Genomic DNA, 25,748 nt, shown 5'->3' on the forward strand with positions numbered 1-25,748 from the left:
TACCGCTAATGAACAAGTGCCAAAAATGGGAAAAGTCTTCTTCTGTTACATGTGATTACACAAAAGAGATTACACAACCTCGCCTGGTTTTCTTTTTTATGTGGGTGCTTCCATGGACAAGCACAGTACTTTGTTGATCAAAGTCACAGTGAAATAGCAGAGATATTTGACAGAGGAGTTGGGCTGAGGAGATAGATGCTTCCTTTTAACCCACACTCCTACCAAGTCTGTTCTCTCTCTGGAAAAGCCTTTGACTTTCTGTTCTTGTTTTGACCGCATACACAACACAAATCCCTCTCTAAACCTAAAGCAAGGCATTAGCTCTTTGGCAACGACTCAGAGAAGGGTATTAATCACATGACCACAGTTCAGTGAACTCTGCCTTGAAATATGAGACTCATTTCTCCTTTCTCCTGGATAATCAACTTAGAGGGGGGGGGTAAAAAAAATCTGATATTTCACCTTGAAATGCTTCATAAGTTGCTTGCGGGATTTTAAACTTGTCACGCTCATGCCTGATTATACCAGACCCAAAGAAAACAAATGAAATAAAAGCGGGGATTCTGCAGCACAGCTTCTCTTAACACATGCACGCCACGCATGCCAACAAGTAAATGAATAAATCTACATGAAAGCCCGTATTAATTAAAATGTAGTTTTCCTTCTTTTAGAGTTAACAGATGGGTAATTTTGGCTTAAACGCTGTATTCTGGCCAGTTTTGCCATTTTGAGAATCTTTTTTCAAGAATATTAATCAATCACCGCCCTTTGGGTTAATTTTATGGGATACATACGGACACAGTGATGTGTTCTTCTGTTTTTGTTTTTTTTGGAGAGGGGGGGTGAGTGCAGTACATTATTTCTGCCCCAAAGACTTTAGTGTGCTTTCCAACTGTAGTATTGGTATCTTACCCTGAATATTCATCAGGGCTTCAGTGTTTCTTTCAGTGTTTCTATTTATTTGGTCTTACTTACTTATTACAAAAGGACGTCTTTGTTGCTAAGTGCATAAACACAGCTTCCAGTCCCTCTAAGTTCCTCTCAGTGTTCTTTCTACCTGTCACACCAGAGGAAATATTACTGACTTCTGTCAGAGAAGAATGTCCAGTAAACTCTGGCTGTAAGCACTGGTCCGCTTTCCACATCCTTGAGTCACCGCCTCCACCTCAAGGGGCCACGTTTGGGGTTTCAAAATTTGAACCACGAGTTCAGTAGCAAACAAATCATTTTGTTATGGTCACTCTTGGCTCCAAAAAGAAATCTGCCTGGTCACCTGGTGAAATATTCACCTAATTTCGACCGTTGTGACAAATTCAGGCAATTCTTTACTAAAGCACCCACTGGACCTGCATTGAGGTTATGCATCAACAGGGGTGCAGCTGTTTTGATTGACAGGGGGACTCGTCTATTAGGAATTTTGTGCATTTGAACTGAAGTTTGCGTGCTGGTGCTTTGTGAATAAGTAGTACACTTATAAATAAAATGACTTGCTATGCAGTTCAGTGTGGCACCAAAGTGATCTTCTGTAATCAAAGGTGCACTTTGGAGAGTCATCTACACAGGGCAGTGTTGTATCTTACATTTTTAAAGAATGCAAACTGCCAAAATGTAACTGGTTCTTCTTTTGTCCACACTGCCAACTTTCATGAAATTCAGAATAGTAGTTTTCTGTAATGTTGCAGACTTGCACACAGACCTCGCTCAGGAGGAGGCATATTGTAGGTGACTGTCCTGATTTGCACTCTGGTAATTTATTTATCAGAGTCAGTGCTGCACCTTGGACCTAGCTCTATGTCAAGTTATACTTAAGTAAGTCTTTAAATTATTGTCAAAATAGAGTAATACTAAATCTACATTTCTAGATAGTGTGGGCATGGTACACATTTATTTATCGGAGCCAAATCAAAGGGATGCTTCTTAAATGTCTGAGGTTAACACAGCCTGCAGCATCACATTTATTGCCAAATGACAAACATGGCCTCCGCTTTATTCAAAAGTTTGGGATACCCCAATCACTTGGAGGCACTTGGGGAGGAAAAAAATGACTATGCATGAAGGCAGTTAGATGTTAGAGGTCAAAGTGGTTCCCTGATGGTTCTGCGTCCTCGTGCTGAGCAAAGCCTGTCACCTCCACTGTTGTTCTCCCCTCAAACAACACTCTGCATTCAATCCTTTAAGGGGAAGCTGTGCCCTTCCTACCAACATGTTTAATTCATTCCCAGACACCCGGGGGACACTCGTAACAACAACAGAAAAAGACAAAAAGAGAGAGAGGGAGAGACAAGGAAGAGAAGGATGAGAAAAGAAATTAGAAGGAACGAAATGTTTGTTTTGTATCTGCTATTGGCAGATGTGTAATGAATGAACGAGCGAATGGCCTAAAACAAGACCGAGGAGACTTGAGACATTTGAGAGAGAACATCAGTCACGGGAAGCTGTGAGGACAAATAAATCCTATTTTCTTGTGTTTTGATTGACTTCGGGAGCGGATGAGGGGCAGTGAAGATGCTGCTGGACACCTTGGCGTGCTCCCTCTTAATCAGAGGTTGATTAAGCGCACTTTCAGAGGCATGGATTAGAGGGCTCCCCTCGGACTCTGCTAAATTGGTCGGAAGGGAAGGAAGGCAGAGTGTTGAGCACTACAGAGGGAACTTTTGATGTGTCAGTCAGAGAGTCTGGCATGGTTTGCTTTTATTGACCTTCCCATCCTTGATTTGTGACAGATCCCCTGGTGCTGGGGTAGGTGGGGAAGGTTAGAGGAGATTCAGCTTTTGAAGAATTTCCAAATTCTGCTGATCCAGTAGAGCTGCCACAAGCTTCCCTGCAATTCATAACAATGAAGGGCATGATGCTGCGAGGCATTTGCAGCCTAGACGGTTTTTTTGAAGATTATATTTCAGTCATCTTTTGCTTTATTTGACAACAACAGGAGAAGGCTTGTGGCAAGGGTCCTGGGGGAGATTCTGCACTTATGATGTTGCACCTATACAGTGTCTTCCAGACAAGTGATCTTCCAGGAGGTCCCGACCCAGTCACTTTGTATTATCTGTTACTTTCAATCTCCTGACTTTCATCTAAATCTAAACAAAGATTTTACTCATATCATCTTGTGTCTATCGGTGATGGGTTGGACAAAGTATTTCAGTTACACAAATACCGTGTTTTCATATCTTTGTGGGGACATGATGCTTTCCCTAGCTGCTTAAAAATGAATGCCTAACCATAACCATAACCTAATTGTAACCCTGACACTTAAACCACATTTTGAGTCTGAAAAATGCCTTCAAACTCATGAGGACCGGGATTTTGTCCCCATAAGGGCCCCATTGGTCCCCACAAGCACAGTAAACTTCCGATTTTTGGTCCCCACAAAGATACGTAAACAGTCACACACACTCGTATGGCCAGTGTTTGTCATTTATGGATTTATGGTTAATAATAGTCGGATGCTTTTTCCGCTGTCAGACTGGTTTGTAACCCCTTCACAGAAGGAATGGCGTTGTTCGTGTTGCAGCGGTGGCACTGCTATTAATGTAATGAGTCAGGCTGTTAATGTGATCCAGCTTCAGACACAAAGGGGATCTCTCAACCTGAGCTCTTTCTGCAGACAGGAGACCTCTGCGCCCTACATAACAACGATGGGACGTGTCATCGCTGATTTATTTTGCCCTTGAACCTCCTAGTGATAGGACCTTGTGGGATAGCCTTTAAAACAAGCGCTCAGAGATGAAATGAATGCTCCGTTCCAAACTATTGAAAGACGTGCGCTACAGCCGAAGGCTTTTAGAGGGAGTGCTGTAATCTAAAATGTGCTATTTCTCACACATAGCGCAGCTCTGGGATGGGCTGATCAGATAGCCTGAGATGAATCTGACTTGACCTGTGAAGCAGCAGTCACTGGCTTCTGCATTGCCGGCCATGAGAGGAATTTGCAATGGATTCCAGAAAGATTGAAATCAATTCAAATTCAGCTGAGGTACTGCGCCGCGATAAGGCATTGCTGCACCTACATGCAGACTCGCAAATTTCATAATGAATAGATAAGGATTAATGCAATTTCAAACTGTCACCTGCTGCCAGACGGGATGTCATGAATGGCTTATCATTGTGCCATGATTTTATTTACATCCGAGAACATAAACAGCACGGTTTATTCATGTCCTATCTGTAACCATCCACGGAGGTGGATCCTCGGACATGTTTTAAACAGCCCCATTATCTCAGTGCAATTTCTCATGTAATTAATGTCTGCTTACAATGCAGCTAATATCCACTATGTAACCTGTGGAGACACACAATAATTATGTGACCGTTTGAGTGACAGAGATCAGGAGAGCAAATAGAGGAGCCCCGTCTGCAGCCCCGTCAGGAGGGGCAGATTGTTGGCCCAGGTTAATAGGCATCCTCCAGGGAGGGATTTGCTGGAGTTAAAGAAAGTAAGGCAGGAGGCATTTGAATTCAGTATAATAATGTGAAATACTTTAAAAACCATCTTTTGTAATCTCATTGTCACGGGCCATTTACAAGTTCTTGGTCCAAGGCTTTATGAAGTTCCCTACACAGGCATTAAAAACTCTGAGATCCTGTGAAAGAACATTTTATTTGAGCTGGATACTCTGTACTACCGTCCAGAATTAGCCTGCCATCTGTTTCCTGCTTTACCCACAGCCAAACACTGAGCTACAAAACTTTCTCAAACTAACTGATCGAGGAACAAAGGAGAGGACAAAAGGACTCTAACTGAAGATATTGTTGGACCAAAGTCGAGCCAGGTGTCTGGATTCTGAAAGTCAGCGCGGGCAGGACAGTCTTAGTTTATAAGGGGAATGCCTCTTGTAGTGGAGTGGACCTGTGATCGATTGGGATGTGAAGTGGCTTAGCCGTACCTCGGTGTGTCAATAGCTTCACCCTCTCCCTCAACCTTGTGATAAAACAGAAGCTCGTGGCGCCCAATCTCGGTGTGTTTACACCTGTAAACCTGCCCGTGTGAACGTATTTTCTTCTTAACAACTTTACTTTGTTGGTTTGTCGTCAGTTCCTCCAAAGAATCAAAACTTTTCCTTTAAGAGCATCAAGCCAGGTCGCAGGAGGAGTCAGAGGCTGAAAAGAGACGCATTAGAATGCGTTCCACAGCTCCATAGATTGAGACGAGGATTTAATTGGCTTCATATCAGGGTTAGATAGCGCCGTTGTTGACATTTGATTAGAAAAAATAAAAGAACAAGGTGACTTGATATTGCGGCGATAAGCAAAAATCCCAACTCGATCACATCGATACTTTACTCGAGTGCACGTAGGTTGCTCACCTTGTAACCAATGACAGTGGTCGCAGTGGCTCGTCTGCAGATAGACATCAGAGGTTTGCTACGAGCGTGCTTTGTCATACATTTATTGCTGTGTGTGCACTGTCTGTTTCCCCTCAATATAGTGTTGACTTAGAGGTCAAAGCCACGCAAAGGCATAAATTTCTGGAGCTTTTATGCCGGCCAATTCGCAACATTGTTGCTCTTCAAAACAAAGGTCACCTCTAAGCAGCACTTTATGACTTTATATCTGTTTTACAGGCAAATTTACCACTGTGCTCTATCGGAATCTGAATCGCCTTTGTACCTTTAATTATTAAGACTTTGTTTCGGTGGAAAGGAATCGGCCCAGGCAAATCAAACAGATTTTTTTGTGCACAGCTACAGATTGTTTTCAGTTCTGCTGCTATTTTTAGATCTCTCCCTGGAAGTCCTGTTCTCCTTCTACAATTTCACCGCGGACCTCAAAGTTGAAGAAAACTTCCACTTCTGTGTAAAAGCGATTCGACCACCACTGATTGGAACTATGTCTCCAGTTGCCAGCCAGCAGTTTTCATCAAGTTTAAGTCAAAGTGTCCGTGTTTCCAGAAAAGGTTATGCATCTGTCAGGGTAATGCTGTCAGTGTAGTGCTGCTACTGTAGCATCCAATAAGAGGTTTCTTTTATTATTATTGTTTTTACAAACCTGCCCATTTTGCCACACGTAAATTCTTGTGAATTCGTCCAATTCCCCCAAAGGAAACTCAAATAGAAGTAATGCTGTTCCATCGAGAACAGGACTACAAATAGCAGCGATGTTTTGATCTGTCTGGACATGTGTGAGAAAAAGGCCTGGATAGGTAAATTGGATAAGTTTTGGTTATAGGGCTGGGCAACTTTAACCATCAAATCAACCATGTTTTGCTTTATAATTCTGAAAAGAAGGTTAACTGAAGGTTTTATAAGGTTTGAGCACCACAAATCAACTGCTATTTAGTTCTATTCACGGGAAGGCGAACGACTCACCGTAAAACAGCTGATTTGTTTTTGTATTTTGTTTTTTCCACTCGAAGCCAGACGAGAAATATGTGATTTTAAATGAAGTTTTAGATGTTCCTCATGTTAAAACCAGCAGATGATTCATTCAGTATCATTGGCCCTTAACTCTGTAATAGCCTTCCAAATAAGATTATAAAATTTGACTCAGTCGATCTTTTTAGACTTTTTGCTTTTAAGGAGTTCATTGCTATCAAACCTATTTATTACTTTTAGTGGCTTTTCTACTTTAGCATCGTGTGATTTATCATAATTTTTCTGTTGCACTCGTGTCTGCGTTTCCTCATTTTTTCCCCAATATGAACTGTTATATAGGTTTATTATTATTATTGCTATTAGATCAAATTGGGTAATATGCAACTGCCTGCTGTAATTTGGACCAGCAGATGACCATGCTTCTTACATTATCCAATTTAAAAATGAAAAAGCTTATTTCTTGGAAAACTGGTTTTAAAAAAATGTGGCTCCCAAATCCAGCTTTGCATGTTTTGATTCACAGAACACTTAATTTATATTCCCCATTCAGCTGTTTATAATGGCGACCACCTTTTGCAGCTACTGTACGTGTTGTTGATTACAGGTTAAGCCCTTTGTGCGAGACCTCGTTGACATTACGTCTCTTTGTCTGAGCTTGTTATCTTTGTGTCCCACAGTTTGCTTAGCTCATTCCAAAACGCCACTGTATGTGTCTTTAGTTGCGAGCGTATTAGTCTCCATGGAAACTCATTTTCCCAATACTTCATTGGTGCCAAATGACCCTGTACTGTTACTTAGCTTCTTGCTGCTTTGTGTGGAAGTGTTTTCTTTTGGAGATTAAACGTTCGAAGGCAAATTGAGGTCCTGCTGGTTTTATCGCCGGGGTATTGAATAAGCATACGTGAAAAATACCAAAGCGCCGTACTGTACCACATCATTTGAAAACAGATTGATGTATTTCTCTGCTTCTGAAAGGGCAGAGGGATAACAACCTGTGTAATGGCCAGTCTTGGTCCTGCACGATTTTAGGCAGAAACAGGGTGGGGAAGCCTGACTGCTGTTTAATCCTATTTTCCAAAACGTTTGACAGAAATATATTTATATAAATTAGTAATACAAGATGAAAAGACTTTTTCTTTAATTGGATATCCACATCGGGCTTCCTGTGCTTTTTTCCGAGCCTTTCGTACCGAACAGTATTTGTTTCGGGATTCCCTCTTGAATATTTACACTCTTTCTCTCTGCAAAATGTCCTCAGATAATTGCTAGAAGGAAGCACCCAGGAAGGTCAGCCAAGAACCTCGCTGTAGGTGCCAAAGTGAAATCTACAGGACTACAATTACTTGGACAGACTGAGGCAGCAGAGCAAAGTGAATGACAGGTAGGAAATAATTCATACGAATCACCTGCTGTATTATGAATAACCACCTGCTGAGAGGACGTAGCACGGTCAGTTATCCTCAAAATTGGTTCTGAATAGCCCTTTTTGTCATTTGTTAGTAATTGCCTTATTCTCTTGATAATATAATGAAATTAACCTCCAAGAACATTCCCTCCTTATGGCATTTACGAGACAAGGTTGAAGTTGACATAGCAGCAGTCACACAATTATATTTAGATTATTCAGCTGTTATTTGGCTTCGTCTTTTGATGTCGACACATTAGAGGAGCTCTTTTCACTGCCACTCATAGCTCGTAATCTTCACCAAAACATACAGTGTTGAATCCTGCACGAAGGGCAATCTTTAAGAAATTCAGGATCACTCACATCTCTCTTCTGTTTGGGGTACATCTGACCTTGTAGTGAATAGACATAAAAGGCTGTCAGTCAAACCGTCATGCCGTCTTTGTTTCCTTGTGTTTGTCATTCTCCAGAGGAGTCAAGCAGCTACTGACTAATCTAGTGATTCTATGCTTCTGGCAAAATGCTTCTACGTCCTTCTCTCTACCGAACTCGGCGACTGCCTCGGGGAAAGGTGGAAAGAAGGTGAAGGAAAAAAAAAGTTTGGGAACAGTGTTTGAATGGTTATAGAGTGTAATCAAGGCCAGCAGCTAGTTAATGTTCAGTTTTCTGAAGCACTTAACATTCTGACCTTAAAGAGACTTTGTCAAAGTTTAGGAACAAAGAATCTGTGCTGGTAAAGAAAAAAGGAATTTCAGCTATCACGCACTGTGTTCATTCTTCAAAGGGTAGAAAACCTGAGGACAAAAGCCTCGGGCCTCTGATTGGGCCCCACCACTGTTAACTGTTGAGATGAAACCAACTGGGCTCCTGTGTGTTAGGCAACTGGAAAATATCACGCTGTACGTCCTACAAATGTTCTACAAAATATTTCACAGCATCTTTTGTTTTTTCCGTATTTCCCACTAGTAGATATTTGAGCTGCATGCCAGTTTACAAATTTTAACATTTTTGAAGTCACATCATGCCATCTACTGAATTTCAGTTAGGAATCAAAAACTTGTCAAGTCGCTCGCCGCATTCTCTCCCGCTGAGAAGCTTCGACATCAAAGTTCATTTTTGCTAATCACGTGCACATATCAGCACAAAGATCAGGAATTCATTTTAACTTTAGCCTCATCCTGTGTTTGCAGTCTTAGCATCACTACACATGTGACATAGTACCACTTTAGTGCAGTTATTGTAGATTTTTAAACTTATATACTAAATAATGTGAGATTTAAATCTAAATGCAGCTGTCACCTCACCAAAAATATCCAAGGCAGGCCGACTGATTGAAGACATTCACGATGTAAAGTGAAGCGTAGTGTTAGTTAAGTCTAGAGAGCCCACAATCCTGGAGCACCAGCTGATCATAGTGTCAATATCATTAGTATCTGCCTTTAAAGCTGCTTCAGCCTTCCTACCGTTGTTTGTCATCTGCAAGCCACTTTGCAACCCAGCACCTCTTGCAGTACATGTCACATGTGTTGACACTGATGCCTGACTGAACTATATTTGCCGTGATTATAGGCAAAAGTATTGGTGCACCTGCAGATTACACTTACAGGAGCTTCATTCTAAATTATAGGTATTCATATGGGGTTGGTTCGCTTTTTGCAGCTAGGTAGGCTTTCTGTAGGATTTTCTGTAGGATTTTGGAGCGTGCCCGTGGAAATCTTTGTTCATTCATCCAGATGAGCATTTGTAAGGTTAGACAAGGAGGGGGCTTGGCTCGCAATCTCTGTTCTAGTTTATCTCAGCGGTGTTCGAGATTGAGGTCAGTGCTCTCTTTGGGCCAGTCAAGTTCCTCCATAACACACTTATAACCTAGCTTTAATGGACCTTGTTTTGCGCAAAACAAGGTGCATCATGCTGGAACGGAAAAGGGCCTTATGCAAACTGTTCCCGCAGAGCTGGAAGCATAGTTGTCTAAAATGTCATGGTAAACTGAAGCATTAAGGTTTCCTTTCACTAGAATTAAAGGGTCCAGGTCAACCCTTGAAAAACAACCCGGTGGTCACCAAACTTGGATTGGTCCATCGGACCACCAGATAGAGAAACATGATTCCTCACGCCACAGAACATGCTTCCTCTGCTCCAGAGCCCACTGATGGCATGCTTTACACCACTCCATGCGATGTTTAGCATTGTGCTTGGCAATGCAAGGCTTGCATGTAACTGCTCACCCGTGGAAAATCATACCATGAAGTTCCCGTGCTCCTGGTTTTTGTGCTGATGTTGATGCCAGAGGAGGTTTGGAGCTCTGAAGTTGTTCAATTAGCAGTTGGCGACCGTGTTATCTAACATTTACATGGTCTACTGCTTCATTGCTGAGGTTCCTAAATGCTCTGCAGCAGGTGATGATTAAATATAGCTGTGGCAATGGGAGTGGAAACACCTGGAATCAAAGATTAAGAGGTGTGGCCCAATGCTTACATTTATACTGTATCTATGTAATAACTAAAAGTGTCAGATTTCACTGTGATACTGTATGTTAACAGTTAAAACTTGCCGGTTTGTGTTTTAGTCCATTGACATCTCCTGTGTGTTGCTTCAGATGTGTCTGCATGCTGTTGACCGCAGTGGTTAGGGGAATTTCAGACGTTTGTCCATCTAAACACCAGCTGGTCTGAGTTTGACTGACTCAGACCCTCAGCAGAACATCAAACATCGGAGTATCTCACTGCTTGGCTCCGTTTCACATGAACAGATCAAGGCTACCACAATGTTTTCATTCCAGTGGAAATGTCACATCATTTCAAAGAGAACTTCTGTTTTATTTATAGCTATCACCCTTTTAGTTTTGACTGCCTAATATGGACCTGGAAAAGCTCTAACCAAGCTAGCAAAAAGCAAAAGGGCCTTGCCTGCAAGAAGTATAGTAGTAGTTGTTTTGCAGGAGAAAATGTGGAATTTTGACATGAAAATACATGTAAGTGTGAATACCTGAGGCAATATTACATTTTTTTTCTGTATCTGGGCAATTTCTGTGCAAACCATTGTAATTCGAACTGTGCTGAGAGCCGTATAAAGCACAAAACGTGTGCACAGAAACCACTGCTTTATGACAAATATTGTTGGTTTTTTGGTGCATTGATGGCTTGCAGATTGAAGTAACGATCAGGTGAGTGAGAAATTGGTCAGGATAAAGTTGTTCACTCCATATTTGGAGATAAAAAAAAAGATTTTATCTGCACTTCTTCTGTTGCAGAACAAATTTGATATCTTTTGCCCTTCCTCTCCTGTTGTGATAAGAGCTTTTCTCTACATTCATAATGGATTTGTTACTTTAGGAGATGTTATGAGGGCTCTTTAAAAAAGAAACAAGAATATTTCACATCCCAGCTCAGCCTGGAAGCCTTAAGTAGATATCTGGATTATATACTGTAATATTGCACGGTTTCCTGAAATTAGATTCTTGTTAAAATGAGGAGGATAATGTCATTAGGTTTTGTGCTTTACTAGCTAAGAAAAAGCTAAATAGTGTAGAGTGTAGCAATGAACAAGGTCAGTTAGCAAATGTTAAAAAAAATGATCATTTTCATCCGTCGGGTTCTCTCCAGGTATTCCAGCTTTCTTCTGCAGTCCAACGACATGCAGGCAGTTGAATTAGGTTAATTGTCCATAGGTGTGAATATGAATGGTTGTCTGTCTCTCTGTGCTAACCCTGCCACAGGCTGGCGATCTGTTTGGGGTGTTACTGCCGCTCACCCTATGGTAGCCCTCCTGCAACCTTGAATTGGACGGGAATTGATTGATGGATGATTATGAAACTGATGTCAAACTCCTTCCCTGACTTTTCCACATTGATCTGAAATATTTTTAGCATGCTGTACTGAGAATATTGTTGAAGGAAAGATAGTAACAGGAAGAAAATCTGGTGTTTATAACTTATGATTATTCAAAACGGGAGAAGTCAAGTGTTCTAGTGTCTCTGCTTTGCACTTGGACTGAGCGTGGACTACTGAAATAGAAGAAAGAGACTAGCTCCTTTTATCAAAGAAATCTTATATGGAAGCAAACTGCCTAATTGATGGCTACTATACTGGCATCTAATTTAACCATAATACCGTTCAAAAGGAAGCATCCATCTAGCCATGAGGAGTGCCTCTTGCTCATGACTCTGTGTCAGGAATATTGAAAATATTGATGGTGGCCCCCTCTCGGCTGAGCTGTAAGTTGGCTGCATGCTTCCTTCGGTTGCCAAGTGTAGTTTGGTTAAAACTAAAAGGTTCCTACATGAAACACAGCACAACAACAAGGTTTGTGGATTTCATTTGAAGGATCTGATCACGATTTCTGGAAACAGATATCACTGCTGAGTTTTTCAAATGGCACACGGCACGAGCCATTTTCCTGCTATAGATTGAAGGAAAGGCAGACATCTCTCGAGCCAATATATCCAAAAGTGGAGATGCGAAAACAATCGAGATGACTAAATAGCATTACATTACAGTTCAGTTGTTGTAAGGGGGAGCTGTCCCTTATATGGTATGTCTAGGTTTGCTTTATTTAGCCAGCACAACTATTGCTTGTGAATATTTTCAGGTGCTTAAACTACCTCACATAAACTTGAAAATGGCATCGAAGAAAAAAAAGTCATTTAAAAGGACTCTTTGATGTAATTCTTTGGTACCAAATAATACCCTTGCATTTTGACTCTGTGCACTCTGTAGAGCTGTGGTTTGAATTTTCTCTCAGTTGTATTTAAGCTCCTTGCTTGTGCGTTAACCTTTCCATTCATCTGAGCTAGCGTTGCTCACGCTGACACCCTTTTATGTTCGTCCAACAACTCTCTTATGATGAAGGAAATGACCTAGCGCTGTTCAAAACAGAAAAATTACTAGTTCATTAACTGTTTGGCAGCAGGAGCACTTTGTAAACTCGATAACGCTCTCAAAACTAGCAGCTGTGATACCTCGTCTAATTATGTTTGACCTCATCCGCTGTTATTCTCAGCCTATTACAGTACCAGGACTGGACTGCAGGAATGACTAGCATCTTCCTCCAGGGCTCTGCTTGTTGTTTGTAGTAGTATGGCTGGTGCCACACCCCATATATCTCTGTTCCTAATTACACATGGCTGGGATGAGAAATTAACATGGGGCACATCATAAAAAGATTAATAACAGAGCTAATACAATTACATTAGAGTGATTAAAAAAGGTTAAATATGTGATCTATTACATTGATCTTAAATACATTCAGACTTAATTTAATTTAACAGTTCTATAATGCTGTAGTTAAAATATGTCCTATTAGTGTTTGGAGCCTGCATGTGTAACGATTAATTACTGAATAATTGTTCCTACATTTCAACACTGGCGGGCTCTGAAGGGTGATTTATTTTCTTCAGTGGCTGTACAGAGATAGGGCTTAATTACAGTGGATAGCCTTATCTCCCCTCTCTAATCCGCTCTTTGGAGTCTCTCGCGTTCACGCCATCTAGTCGTCGATACCATCAGACTGTTGGCAGAGCCAGACAGAGAAAGTGATCCCCAATTTCTCTGTCACATTAAAGCTTATTCATGAAGTCTCCACTGTGAACCTTAAGAACTCCAAAGCGGGAGGAAAGAAGAGTCGCTGAGCACTGAAAACCTCACCCCCGGTCTGAGGTCATCACCAGCTGGCACATTACCCACTTGTGCTGTTTGTGTCAGCTGGATTGACTGAAAAATGTGTGGTCAAATCTGATCAGATAATGGGCTGAGTTTCTTGCCAGGAGCAATTTGTTGCAGATATTCTTGCACTAATGCATCCAATTTGACTGCTTACCACCTCACTGTGAGCAGAAAACTGTGAGTCTGTGCTGTTTAGTGCGACGCCGACCAAGTGCAGGCAGATAAATGTCTGTTTTGAATTTTTGCTGATCGCTGGTTTCGCTTGATAATTCACAATTAACTGTATTAGATCTCTATTAGAGGGACTAGCTGTTTAATTATTGTAGCTTGATGGAAGATTTCCAGCACACTAATAGTTGCATATATTAAATTAACTTGGAATGAGTGGAAATTTGGCAGTTCAGGCAGACTGTGTTTCAAAATGCCAGAAAGGATTGCGATCAGCTGAGGTGTCTGAGCTGCAGTGATGTAAGACTCGTGATAAACCACTGCAATAAAACAAAAAAATAAAATTGGAGTCAGTGAAATTATATAAAGGGTATATCATTCCTATAAATCCTGCACTAGCACTGAACAGTTATACAGGGCATAAATCACAGATGCTAAATTACCCGGTAGCATCGGGGATAGATGCAATCTCTCGCTCTCAACATGCTTTGTTTTGCTATCTGCATACATTTGAACATACATAATATATTTATGATCCTTGACTGCACAGTTATTTCCTTTAAGAAATATTAGATTACGTCATTATTATAGGGCATCGGCTAAAGTTGACTATCGGTTAACTTTTTAAACTTTTTTTCTTCAGTTTGTTTCCTGTTTTGTTCTTAAAATACAGAGAAAATGTGAATCGGTCTGCCACACAGCTGAAGGGAACGTCTTCAAAGTAGAGATCAGTTTTCACTGATGTCAGTAGTTGCAATAGTTGTAGCTTTATCAGCTTAAGTATCTTGCTGGGAAACCTTGGGTCACACATGTTACTTAGCCCTCAGTGATTGTATTCCTTCCCCCCCACCAGGACAAATGGCCAAACCAAACTCCAGTGACTGTCCAGGAATGATTTCAGGAATATGCTTTGAGTGTTGAGCCGGCCTCTAAACTCAATCCCAGTCCCACAGAGCATCTGCAGAATGTACCAGACTTTCCATGGCATCCTGCAGATGCCAAGCTGATTTTCCTTCTTCTTTCTGTGGAAGTTCGGGAGAAGCTCAGTATGTTCATTTCTCATGAGGATGGCAGGAGAGGCTGGATGATCGTCTGCACCATCAGTGCTCGAGTGTGCTGATGTTTGTCAGAGTGGCAGATATCAGAGCTCGTGGATAGTCTATCATCCCAGTCTTCAGAGTCACCTCCGTATCTGTTGTTTCCACTGACCGCAGAGGAAAAATGTCAAACCGAATGCACCTCCAATTCCATCGTTCCAGGCACAGCGACAGCTCTACCTGAAACTGACACAACTTCCAGTGCAAATAGACAAGCGAGCTGACTAATTAGAGCAGAGATCCAACACAAATGTTTAATGAAGAGATAATATATTAACACACCGAATCCTGGAGTAATAGGACTACTTTGTCATTTATCTTTTTGTCTTGAAAATGAAACTTTTCCCCGTGCATGTTAAAAGTGTAGACTCACTAATGGGAGTTTTTAATGGAAGTTTTAATAAGTCAAGTTTTCTTTTTACTAGCTGCGGTGTGATTTTCACGCTTTCATGATAAAGTACTCTTCCACTGGTTTTCATTTAGGCGTAAAAGATTAATCAATTTTAAGGCACATTAAGCTCATTTGCTGCTTTTTTTACATTCCATATATTTTCTAAAGATAATTCTGTCATTAAGCCACCTAGATAACTTTGCTGTTTTTGATTTGATGGTTGTAGATTTGAAAGAAATCCCGTATTTCTGTCACACTCATTAATTCTTACCGCTCATATTTTGGAATAATATTTCCTGTGATAAATGAGGAAATTAAATTCTTATTTTTCTAATAATGGAATTTATAATAATGTCCATTAATGTGGGTCCAGCCGATCTTCTATGACTATGAGCAAACAGCGCAAGCATAATACTGTCAGAGAATGATGAATCCACATGAACTACAGATAGAATTCATATTTCGATATACCAGCCTAGTACGACTAAGTCTTTGTGGTAGCTCCAGGTTTTTCCTTCTGCTGCATTCTTTTATTTATTCTTCTACCACGGAGAGATGTCCTGACATTTTTATTTTAGAATTTGCTGTAATAACTCAAAATGTATTGCTCCATCAGTGATTTCAAGGCATCCTGGCCCGCAAGCAGCAAAACTGGCCCAAACCACAATACTACCACCATCATGTTTCACAGATGGGATAAGCTTCTTATCCAGGAACGCAGCGCTTTCCTCTCCCCAAACATAATGCTTCTCTTATAAACCAAAAGTTTTATTTTGGTCTAATCCGTCCACAGAACAAACAGCCTTCAGGCAGCCTTCTGGTTTGTCCGCGTGATCTTCAGCAGACTGCAGACGAGCAGCAGCGTCCTTTTTTAAGAGCAGCTGCTTTTCCCTCGCAGCCATTGTTATCCTGTTGCTCGGCGTTATCCTGATGGCGGACCCGTGAACGTGAACAGCCAGTGTGAGAGAAGCGTTTAGCTGCTTAGGAGTTACCCCGGGTTCCTCTGTGACCTTGCAGACTATTACACACCTTGCTCTTGGGTTTATCTTTATTGGTAGGCAACTGCTGGAAGAGCTAACGGCACTCCTGAATTTCTTTCATTTGTACACAGTCGGTCTGACTGTGGATTGATGGCATCCTAACGCTTCACAGATGGATTGATAACCTTTTCCAGCCTGATGAGCATCAGCAACTCGTTTTCTGAATTCTTCAGAAACTCCATTTGTTCATGCCATGATTCCACAAATGTGTGTTTTAAAGATAAGACTTCTTTTAAATAAAATGAACACCTGCTTGTTATTAAAAAAACATTTATTTTTTTAAGCATCTCACAACTAATTGCTGCATTAATGGTGGTGGTCATTAACTTTGATTCTCATCCTTTCCTCATATTATTGTAATTCTAGGCCTAATTTTGGATCAAATATTACCAAACGATAATGCGAACATCCTCTTTCCTAAAATGCAATCAGTATTCAAAGGAGGGAGCTGATTTGTGCTAACTGAATACTATATGTCAGCACCTGATGTTATGGTGATGGTAATAGCACTGTCAAGTTTGACAATGTGGAGAAAGCAATACCGTCATTCCCCATATTCACTTTTGAAAATCTCATTTTGCTTTCATCTCTTCACTAACACAGAGCTGTCAACATATAATTCAATGAGTGTCACCACTGCGCTTGAACGTTTTCTTTATCTCTCTTGCCAAAGCTGCTCGTACCATCCGGCACGACTTTACTTTCTGTTGTGTTTAAAACATGTTGTGGCCACTTTGGTTGTGATTGTAGCTAATTATAATATGATAGGCAATCTCATCTTTTGTAGAGCACGATGGCTTTTGCTAAAGGTCTCGGATTGTGGGGAACATTTGATCTGAATGTGGTGTTTTGATGTTTACAGCAATACCTCCGCGTAACGGCCGCCTTCATTCAAACTTGTGGATGGAATGGGCTGTCAGAATAGAGGAAATTGAAACCAGTCAGTATCTTGGGCATTGTGAGAACACTGTTCAAAACACAAACACCACCTAAACCCTCTTGAAAGGATGTATACCGCACCGCATATACCTAACACTGATTTGAACGCGCCTGAAGAAGAGGCGGCCATTTAAAGGGTTTCAATCACAGTTGAGATGAGCTTGGCTGAAACTGATCCCAGCAACAAATTACCAGCAAATCCCCAAAAAGACCAAACTAGGTGATAAATTTGATCTTATTGGCTAATAATTTCTCTGTTGTCTAATAAAGCCTACAGCACCACTGTAGTCCAAAATCTATTACTGTAAATCGTCTGGGTGGCGTATTTTCACAAAAAAATTCTCTGTAGTTTGAATTGATTACTTTGAATGTACATATTTCCCATAATCCACTGCTCCCAAGCAGCAACTTAGGTGGAAGAATAAAACCAACACATTACCTCACATGGCCACTGAGTCAGTGGCCAAAGATTCCTCCCACAGTCCAAAGACAGTTAGTGGGGATAGGTTAATTGGAAAATTGCCCATAGATGTGAATGTGAGTGCGAATGGTTGTCTGTGTGTCAGCCCTGCAACAGACTGGCGACCTGTCCAGGGTGCACCCTGCCTCTCTCCTCAAGATTCAAAGCGTTTATTGTCATGTGTGCAAAGAAAAAGCGTTTCTCTGTACAATGAAATTCTTTCTCTGCTGTCCACACGCAGATGCCGGTTAATATGTACAAATAGCATTAATAAATAAGTGGAGACAAAAAAAAATGAAGTGTTAAATAGATTTATGTACAAAAGAGCTATGAGCTTAATATGCTGGTTTAATATGTGAGATGACCTGATGTGCAAAAATTATTATTACTGTAAGACAGCTGGGATAGGCTCTAGCGCCCCCCACGACCTTGAAAAATGGATGGATGGATGGATGGATGGATGGATGGATGGATGGACAGCATCCGGGTACAAAGAAATCAGTTTTGGTCTTCATAGCTACGGTTACACATTGGGGAACCACAGATCCACTCTGGTGGTGTACACATGCAAAGTTTTACAAGATCAAATGTGTCATTGAACAAAGATTTATGTTGCCGACTATTTTTTTTAACTACGTTAGCAATTGCATGCTATTAAAGCAAGAAGCGGAGGCGTCAAATGTGCTATATAGTCATATCAGGAAATCAGTTATGTCAGTAAAATGACAGAGCATTAGAAGAAAAGGTGCTCATTTTCTACTATTTATTCTTTCTGAGCTGGGATTTATTACACAACAGGAATGCAGACTTAATGGGCGACATATGAGCGGCACAGATACTGCAAACCTGGAGCCAACGCGGCCAGTGTGGCCCAGTGTAAATGAACTTTGACCTGGGATTGTTTGTCACCTGCTGTTTTCAAAGTAGAGCGTTAGCTTTGAAACTATGGAGAGACGGACAAAGACTCTCTCGCCTTTTCATGGGATTTGCTGACTGCATATAAACGGCACCAATCCGTCCAAAAGCAGACATCAGTTAATAAAATCCTTTTCCAGATAGGCATTTTTTAATCTTCAGACAGGATTTGAGTCATCTGTTTAATCTGTTTCTCTGTAAAATGCCAATTTTTTTGTCTTCTCCCCTTCTTTGCCAGAGATCTAAAGATTCTACCGGATCATTTACATACAAAAGGATGATCCCTCTTTCTCAGACCTACAAGTGATGGGAATTATCCGGTGTAGTGCTGCTTGTGTTGTTGACTTGTTTTACGATAAGACGTGTGAACAACACTTCAGTTGTTTCCAAGCAGGCCGACACCGCAGTCATTTTCATCAGCACTCTTGTTCAGGTAATGTTCCTTCAGGCTCGCTGATTTCAGGGCTTATCTTGTTAAGAGCCCCCTGCTTCGCCACAGATCTGCTCGGCTGTCAGAGCCGGGGCCCACACATTTCGGGACTATTATTGGTGATTGTAGGATGACACTAATTAAAGTCATTGATGTTTAAAATCAAGCTTCGCACGTCTCGCTTGTTTTGTCACAAAAAGCTCCGATAGCTTCTCAACGTGGCCCCGTCATGTAAGCTATCATGCTATTTGTTTTCAAGCCATGTGGAGAAACTAGCACGTGTGTGTCACCTCATTAAAAAAAAAGCACACACCTCAAGATGGGAGAGAGCTCTGCTTGAGGTGTTTACGTTTCGTTTTTAGCACTGGGTTCGGGCTCACTGAGTCTAAATTTAATCTAATATTTATAATAATGGAGCAAAACCAAAAACTCAGACTATTTATACCACGTCTTCCTTCTCCCCCAACTGACTCCAGTGACATAATTTGTGCTAGATTCATTATTTGAAATGCTAAGTGGTATACAAAGTTAGATTCCTAGCATATTCAGTCTGTGAAAACTGAGGTGAATGTGCAACTCTCTCAAGTGTTTATGGTAAATAATATTGGTGTTATAATACCTCATATTTTCCATCTCTTTGAATATCTGGCAAGAGAGCCTCTATAAAGTCTGTATAAGTCTATAAATAATGTTCACAGCATATGAATCCAATAAGAGTAAATTAAGGCAGTTAAGTAAGGTTGTTTTCAAATGTTGCTTAATCCTTGGACGTTTCCAAACCCAAATATTTGCTGTATTTACTTTTTATTATAGTAAATCAGTGCTTTCTAAATGGTAATGCAGTACTTTATTAATTACTCAGAGAAAGTAATGTGTTACACTACTCATTACATTATATATTACACTATAAATGCACAGTTAACAATATAAATTGAGGCTACAATTTCATGCACCAACACAAACATGAACAGGTAGAAATGGATGCTGGAAGCTTATCACTGTTAGCTGTTCAGTCTCTGGCTGCTGGGCTGAGGTCAGCATACAGTCAACACTAACATCCCTCTGGTTTCTTGGCTAGCTTAGTGTTAGCATGCTATCTGTGCAGGTGTTTGCAAAGTTCTGTTAGCAGTACAATTCATTTGTTTCTATCCTGGAGGCAGTTTGCACTTTTCCTTTGTTCTCTTGTCCTTGTTTAATAAAAATAAAAGTAGTGTCTGCATCTCTGCTGTGGACCGCTCCATCATGTTCCCTTTTCCAACACATGAACTGAAATCAGCTGATTGTAGCAGGGCGCCTGGACTCCACCCAGCGTCCAGACAACTTAGAACTTTGGTTCTGTAACAATAAATTGTTACATCGTTACATGACTTATGTGATGTGATTAAAGTAACATGTTATTGTAACAATATACGCAGTTACATCTAGCACTGATTGTGTCAAAATTGCCAACCTTCTTTCTATCCACTGGTTTACAAAGCTGGTAACTGGGGCTTTTTTTTCTTTTTCTGTTTTTGTGGTAACTTGAGCTCCTAGCGCTTCATCTTTACCATCAGTTTTAGTCTTGAAAATATCCACTGACGGACAGTGGACAAACCAATGAAAAGGAGAAGGTGGTTGTTGGCTCCCTAACCTGTCAGCCTTGCAGATTTAATCAGCGACTTGTTTTTGAGAAATTTGACAGGTTTGCCAAAGTAGCTTCTGTGCTTTGTATTTTTGGTTTGGAAACCTGAAGCACACGGAGGACAGGCAGTGACTTGCCCTTACATCTAATCAAGTGCAGAAAGGTACATAATGGTCTTGCTGAAGGAGAGCGTGTCAATTATTCATCAGCTGGCTCTGGCCTGTGAATTTAATCTTTGTTTTACAGTATTTTCAGTTATTTTATGTGTTCTGTAAACTGTGCTGGCATTCAGGAAAAAGGTGCGCCTGCCTCTGCAGAAAATGAAAGTAATACATTTATTAAACAAAAGCTCAAATCAAATATCAAAGAATGGCAGACTTTGAGAACCTCTTTTACTTGATAATGATCCAGTATCCAGTGCAGAGACAACAGCAGCTTTTTTAAAAATGTATTTATTATATTTTCATATCCTTTTTAAAAAATTAATTTCATATATGTTTGACATCTAGTTTTGGGTTATCCATGTAGATATAGCTTGGACATATACACCATTCAGTGAAAATATTAAAACCACCTGTATAGTATTAGGTAGATCTCCAAAACAGGCTGTTGGATGTTGTACACAACATCTGGAGGTATCCTGGGGTGTCTGGCACCAGGACTGCAGATCCTCTGGGCCCTGTGGGTTTCTGTGAACCAGCTTTGTACCGGTGCATCCCACAGGCGCACGGATTAGCAACTGGGGGGGGTTTGGAGGCTAGGTACACCTACCGGTTATGTTCCTCGAGCCATTATTGAGCTCTTGCGGTTTTGCTAGATTTGTCCCGCTGGGGGAGACTGCTGTTGCGGAGGAGCACTATTGCTATGGGTGGGGTATGAGGGATGTTCAAAGCAGCATCGGCATGAATGCCAAGACCTGAGTTTTCCCACAAGAGTTTTACATTGTAATGATTAATGTTATTCATTTCCCTTGTCAGTGGTTTTAGAGTTGTGGCTGAAGGATGTATGTAGACTTGAAAACTCCCAGGGAACGGGGAAAAGTGTGACACTGCAGTGGAAGCAGCGCTAGTAATCCAGCCTTATTTGTTTAAGTCTGACTGTCCTGATAGCGAATAGATGCGCACCCTCAAAGTGTAATGCATAAACATTTCACAGCAAAACAAATAAACTAAATCTGCTCAGAAGGAAAACATATGTGCTAACTACAGTCTCTGCTGAATTGTCTTTTTTTGTGGCTTTTCAGTAACTAGGTCACTGCAGTGCATGTAAACTTGTCTGATTTCCAATGCAACCTGTTTTGTGAATGTAATTTGCTTGCTTCCTCGTGCAGTTAGCACAGGGGCAGCACAAGGCTGATAACTAGTAACCAACTAATTTATTCTGTTATTGGTAGAAATTAACACAAGATAAGACATTTTATTGAATACATTAATCAATACGATTTTCAATTAGCTCCTCAGAATCACTCAAATTACCTTCCTGAAATGACTTGAGGGTCCAATTCCACTCAAGGACCCTCATTTGAATAACCCTGCCTCGGGGTGTAATGAATTGACAGCCTTTTGATTTGAAACGTATGCTTCAGTACCTGCATATCAGCCCTCGCCTCCTTGTTGCTGAAATGGTTTTTACGGATGCTCCAAGCATGTTCCACCTTTATTCACGGCCATAGCATCTGGCTGGCAGCCACATCCAGCTGACCCACCCCCTGCTTAAGATGCACTGGAGCCTCTGTGGGTTAGGAGGGCCAGCTCTATCAATCTGCTCCCTTCCGGCCCCCACGTTCCCCAGTGTGGTTAATCACTGCCACTAATTAGCGCTAATTACTCATTGCTGCCCGGGAGAGCCCCCCTCGCTGGCTCACGCTGATCTGAAGGTCCTCCGTGGCACCCTGCTGCTTGCCATTCCTTAGGTACAGGACGGGCGCAGGTACGTGGGAGGTGCTGAGGGGAAGGGGGAGGTTATTGAAAAGCTCATCTCCTCTAATTCAGCTTTTTTTTTTATTTTCGGGGAATCAAACACATCCCTGGGTTTTAGCCTTCAGCAGCTACAGGTAGAAGGGTACCTCCCTGTGGGCCTGCAGCTGAGCAGACTGGTTTGTGCTGGTCTGCTTTGGTCTGGCTGTTGGCCTTGTCTTCATGCACAGGGCTGGCCAGGCTTAATGAGCCAGCACCTTTTTGCTCCCACCGCCATTAATTGTCTGCGGCCATGGTTCTGCGGGCTACATTGTGTTTGGTTCTTTTCTCTCAGTAATTTTGCTTTAATAGATTCAATTTGCTTTCATTTGCTTTGTATTGATTTATTTGTCCAGCTTTGTCTTGTCAACCATAGAAACCTATAATTTCTCACAAAAGTTTGGGGCGAAAAGGCAGAGAAAAAAAAGCTCATTTAATTTGCTAATATCGAGCGAATTATTTAAAAAAAGAGAAATGACAAATGATGTTGATATGGCGTGGACGTGAAGCGAGGCTTGACTAAGGCTGAACTCATTTCTCGGAGGAGAGAAAAGTGCATAAAAATATTGCAAATTCCAGACGTGGCACAAAGAGTGAAGCTTATTAACAGACCTGGAGGTTGTTAAGTCTGACAATCATGTAGCTAAATGGTATCATTGGATCTGTCAGCTTTTTAGCAGTCAAAAAAAGAAAAGAAAAAACTCAGTAATGCCTGGTGATGAAAGGTGAGTGTGTCATGTCAGCCGTAAATAATTCTACAAAGACAGCTGATGGAAATGATTACATTGATATTTGGAAGGGCCTTTCAGACAAAGGGGTTGAGGATGTGTCCAAAATAGATTCCTTTAGCCTCTGCCAGAGTGCAGCACCGTGTGTCACCAGGAATCAGCGTGAGGCGAAAGGCTTTACCTCTTGCTGACCTTCAAATGTGAAGCAGCAGTAACTGTGACAGGTGAAACAGCTGCAGTCATAACACACAAACTGTTACACGTGTGAATGTGTGCACCCCAGAACATTTGGAAAGGATGCTTTTTAAAATACTTTATAAAGAAATACCTCATGGAATTAACGCAACAGACAGACAAACTACTTTCTTAAATGGGCACTTAACACCAGAATCAGATTTACAGATGTTTGCTCTGTCTTGTGGAGCTCTAAAGCCATCTAGAGTATTTTGGTGTCAGTCGCACAATTTCAGAGCAATCGGCTGTCAAGGTGTCTGCCTTGAAGATGTCATGAAACTAGATAGCACTTGCTAAAGGGACAAAGAACACATTTGAAACGCTCAGCAGCAGCAGCATCCTTGTCCTGGGCGATCTCATGTAGGAACTATTTTCTACCAAACTTACTCCATCAACCAGCATTCTGCACAGTAGCATTCATCCACCAGTGATGACAGGCCCATCCATCCTAATTGCAAGATTTTGCTGTCATCCCTCTTTAGTTGAGTTGTAATGTTAGTTAGCTGCTAACTTCCTTTGGTTGCTAAATGTAAATCTGTAGATGTTAAAAAAACAGCTCCAAACATCATTCATGAACTTTTCTTTTCAGTCACTGGGTCACGATTCCTGGAAAGAGAAACTGCTGCCATTTTTGCCCTACAAGGCAAATACCATTAGTTTCAGTATCTCTAATACGAGGCAGACATCTCGGTAATCTAAAATTAAAATAGTAGCTCCAAAAGTGGGCAAATCACATCAAAACTATTTAAATGAATAAATGATACTACAGGCCAGAGGGGAAAAAAACTATCAATTTTTCTTTACTTTAAAATGAACAGAACTGAAATTATATCAGTATACTTAATTCCTTCAGTATTAGGTATGTATTTTTAACGGCTCAGTCACATTAGAGTAAAAAACAGAATGTCAGCCTCTTTAGGAAAAATCAGCTCTTGCCAGTGATTGCACTGAAGTTTTTGCCGTTGGAGACCAATTGTAGCTATTTGTGACAAACACAAATGATCAGTGTAGAAAACCCTCAACCTCTGGATGTTTGTTGTAATTGCACAGGTTGGCTGATGGGAGCCAACCTGCCTCCAAACAACGATGGGCCAACTTGGTGTGTCTTCGTTCACTCTGAGCCGCTTTGAAGGTTTGCAAATAATTGTCATCTAATTTAGAAATGCAGACAGAACAAACAGAATTGCAGTGTGAGCAAAGTGTCTCTTTGCAATTTGCGACTCAAATGGTTGCCAACTGGTTGCATTCAGGTTATATCCCTTATATAAAAGCTTGTCCGTGTTTGCAGCCAGAACCTCACCAATCAGATCGATGAGGTTCAGTAGTTCATGTGAATTTGTTTTTAATGTGAAACAACAGATGGCAACGGATTTTCCATTTTCACTATTTTATTATCACAAATAGATTGCATGTAATTGCCAGTTTGACCCCCTTCAATCACAAACTGACAGCAGACTGACAGCAAACTGACTCCATCTTATTGCCGTCTTGACGCACCTGGTCCCGTCTTTGAAGCAACATTTTCCAAGGCAACTAATTCAGTCGCAATTGCAAGCGGTCGCAATAATTTTCTTCGTGTCGCAGTGTCCATCGACTGCTTTCCCTAATGTGACTTTAGCATAATGTCCCTGGAACATTTCACCGATTTGAATAAGCTTAATAAAAATCACTTAAAGCATTGAGTCGGGTCAAAACACGAGGAGGAAAGGAGGAGATTGGCAGAAGCTGAATTCTTTTTCGCTCGTGTTCACTCAGCTGCTGAACTGAGCTGACCAGATCTCTCTTGTTGAAGCATTTCTTATCTTTGTGATGTTTGCCGCCAAGGCCAAATCAAAGCTATGCAGGAAGGTTAGACCATGAATAGAAAACACTGTTTATGTCTCTGTCATTACTTTCGGGTGAATAACAGTACTTTTGAAAGGAATCTCAGCCTCTCAAAGAAAAGTGTCAGAATCTGAAACGTCTTCAGGCAGGATTGTAAACTTCACGCTGTTGCACAGACTTTATACAAATGAAACGGTCACACTCTTTTCAAACGTCAATACCCAGATGGAGTTTTATTTTTCTGATGACAGAAATGTGAAATTAAACGATGGTTAATGAGATTTTTTCAGACGATCTCCTCCAAGTATGTTAATAGCAAAATATGTCATAAAGATGTATATTTTTTATTAATAGGAACAGGATACATTTCGAGACAAAAATGATTTAAACTAACAGCCTGAGTCATTCAGACATGTGATTTATATGTTTATGTTTTTATTGGTTTATTGTGACAAGCCAACACAGCTGATGTTATCAGCAATGGTGGGCACAAGGTGGTGGGTATTTACAACACAAGCCGAGACACTGCAGGTCGTTGCTTATGATCTATGACTATTACAGGGTTAT

General features: G+C 41.0%; 1 protein-coding gene across 6 annotated transcripts in view; it reads left to right on the top strand.

The window, feature by feature from the left end:
- Window positions 1–25,748, top strand: part of LOC134626544 (RNA binding protein fox-1 homolog 3-like) — a 421,716-nt gene that overhangs the window by 34,131 nt on the left and 361,837 nt on the right. For 5 of the 6 annotated variants that reach the window (XM_063472459.1, XM_063472454.1, XM_063472462.1 and 2 more), the window contains exon 2: window positions 7,573–7,695. The exons of the other annotated variant lie outside the window; for it this stretch is intronic. The gene's annotated coding sequence lies outside the window, so the exon portion shown is untranslated. The remainder of the gene's footprint in view (window positions 1–7,572; window positions 7,696–25,748) is intronic. 6 annotated transcript variants of the gene reach the window in all.

The sequence above is a fragment of the Pelmatolapia mariae genome, linkage group LG4, assembly GCF_036321145.2.
Source record: "Pelmatolapia mariae isolate MD_Pm_ZW linkage group LG4, Pm_UMD_F_2, whole genome shotgun sequence".
NCBI lineage: Eukaryota > Metazoa > Chordata > Actinopteri > Cichliformes > Cichlidae > Pelmatolapia > Pelmatolapia mariae.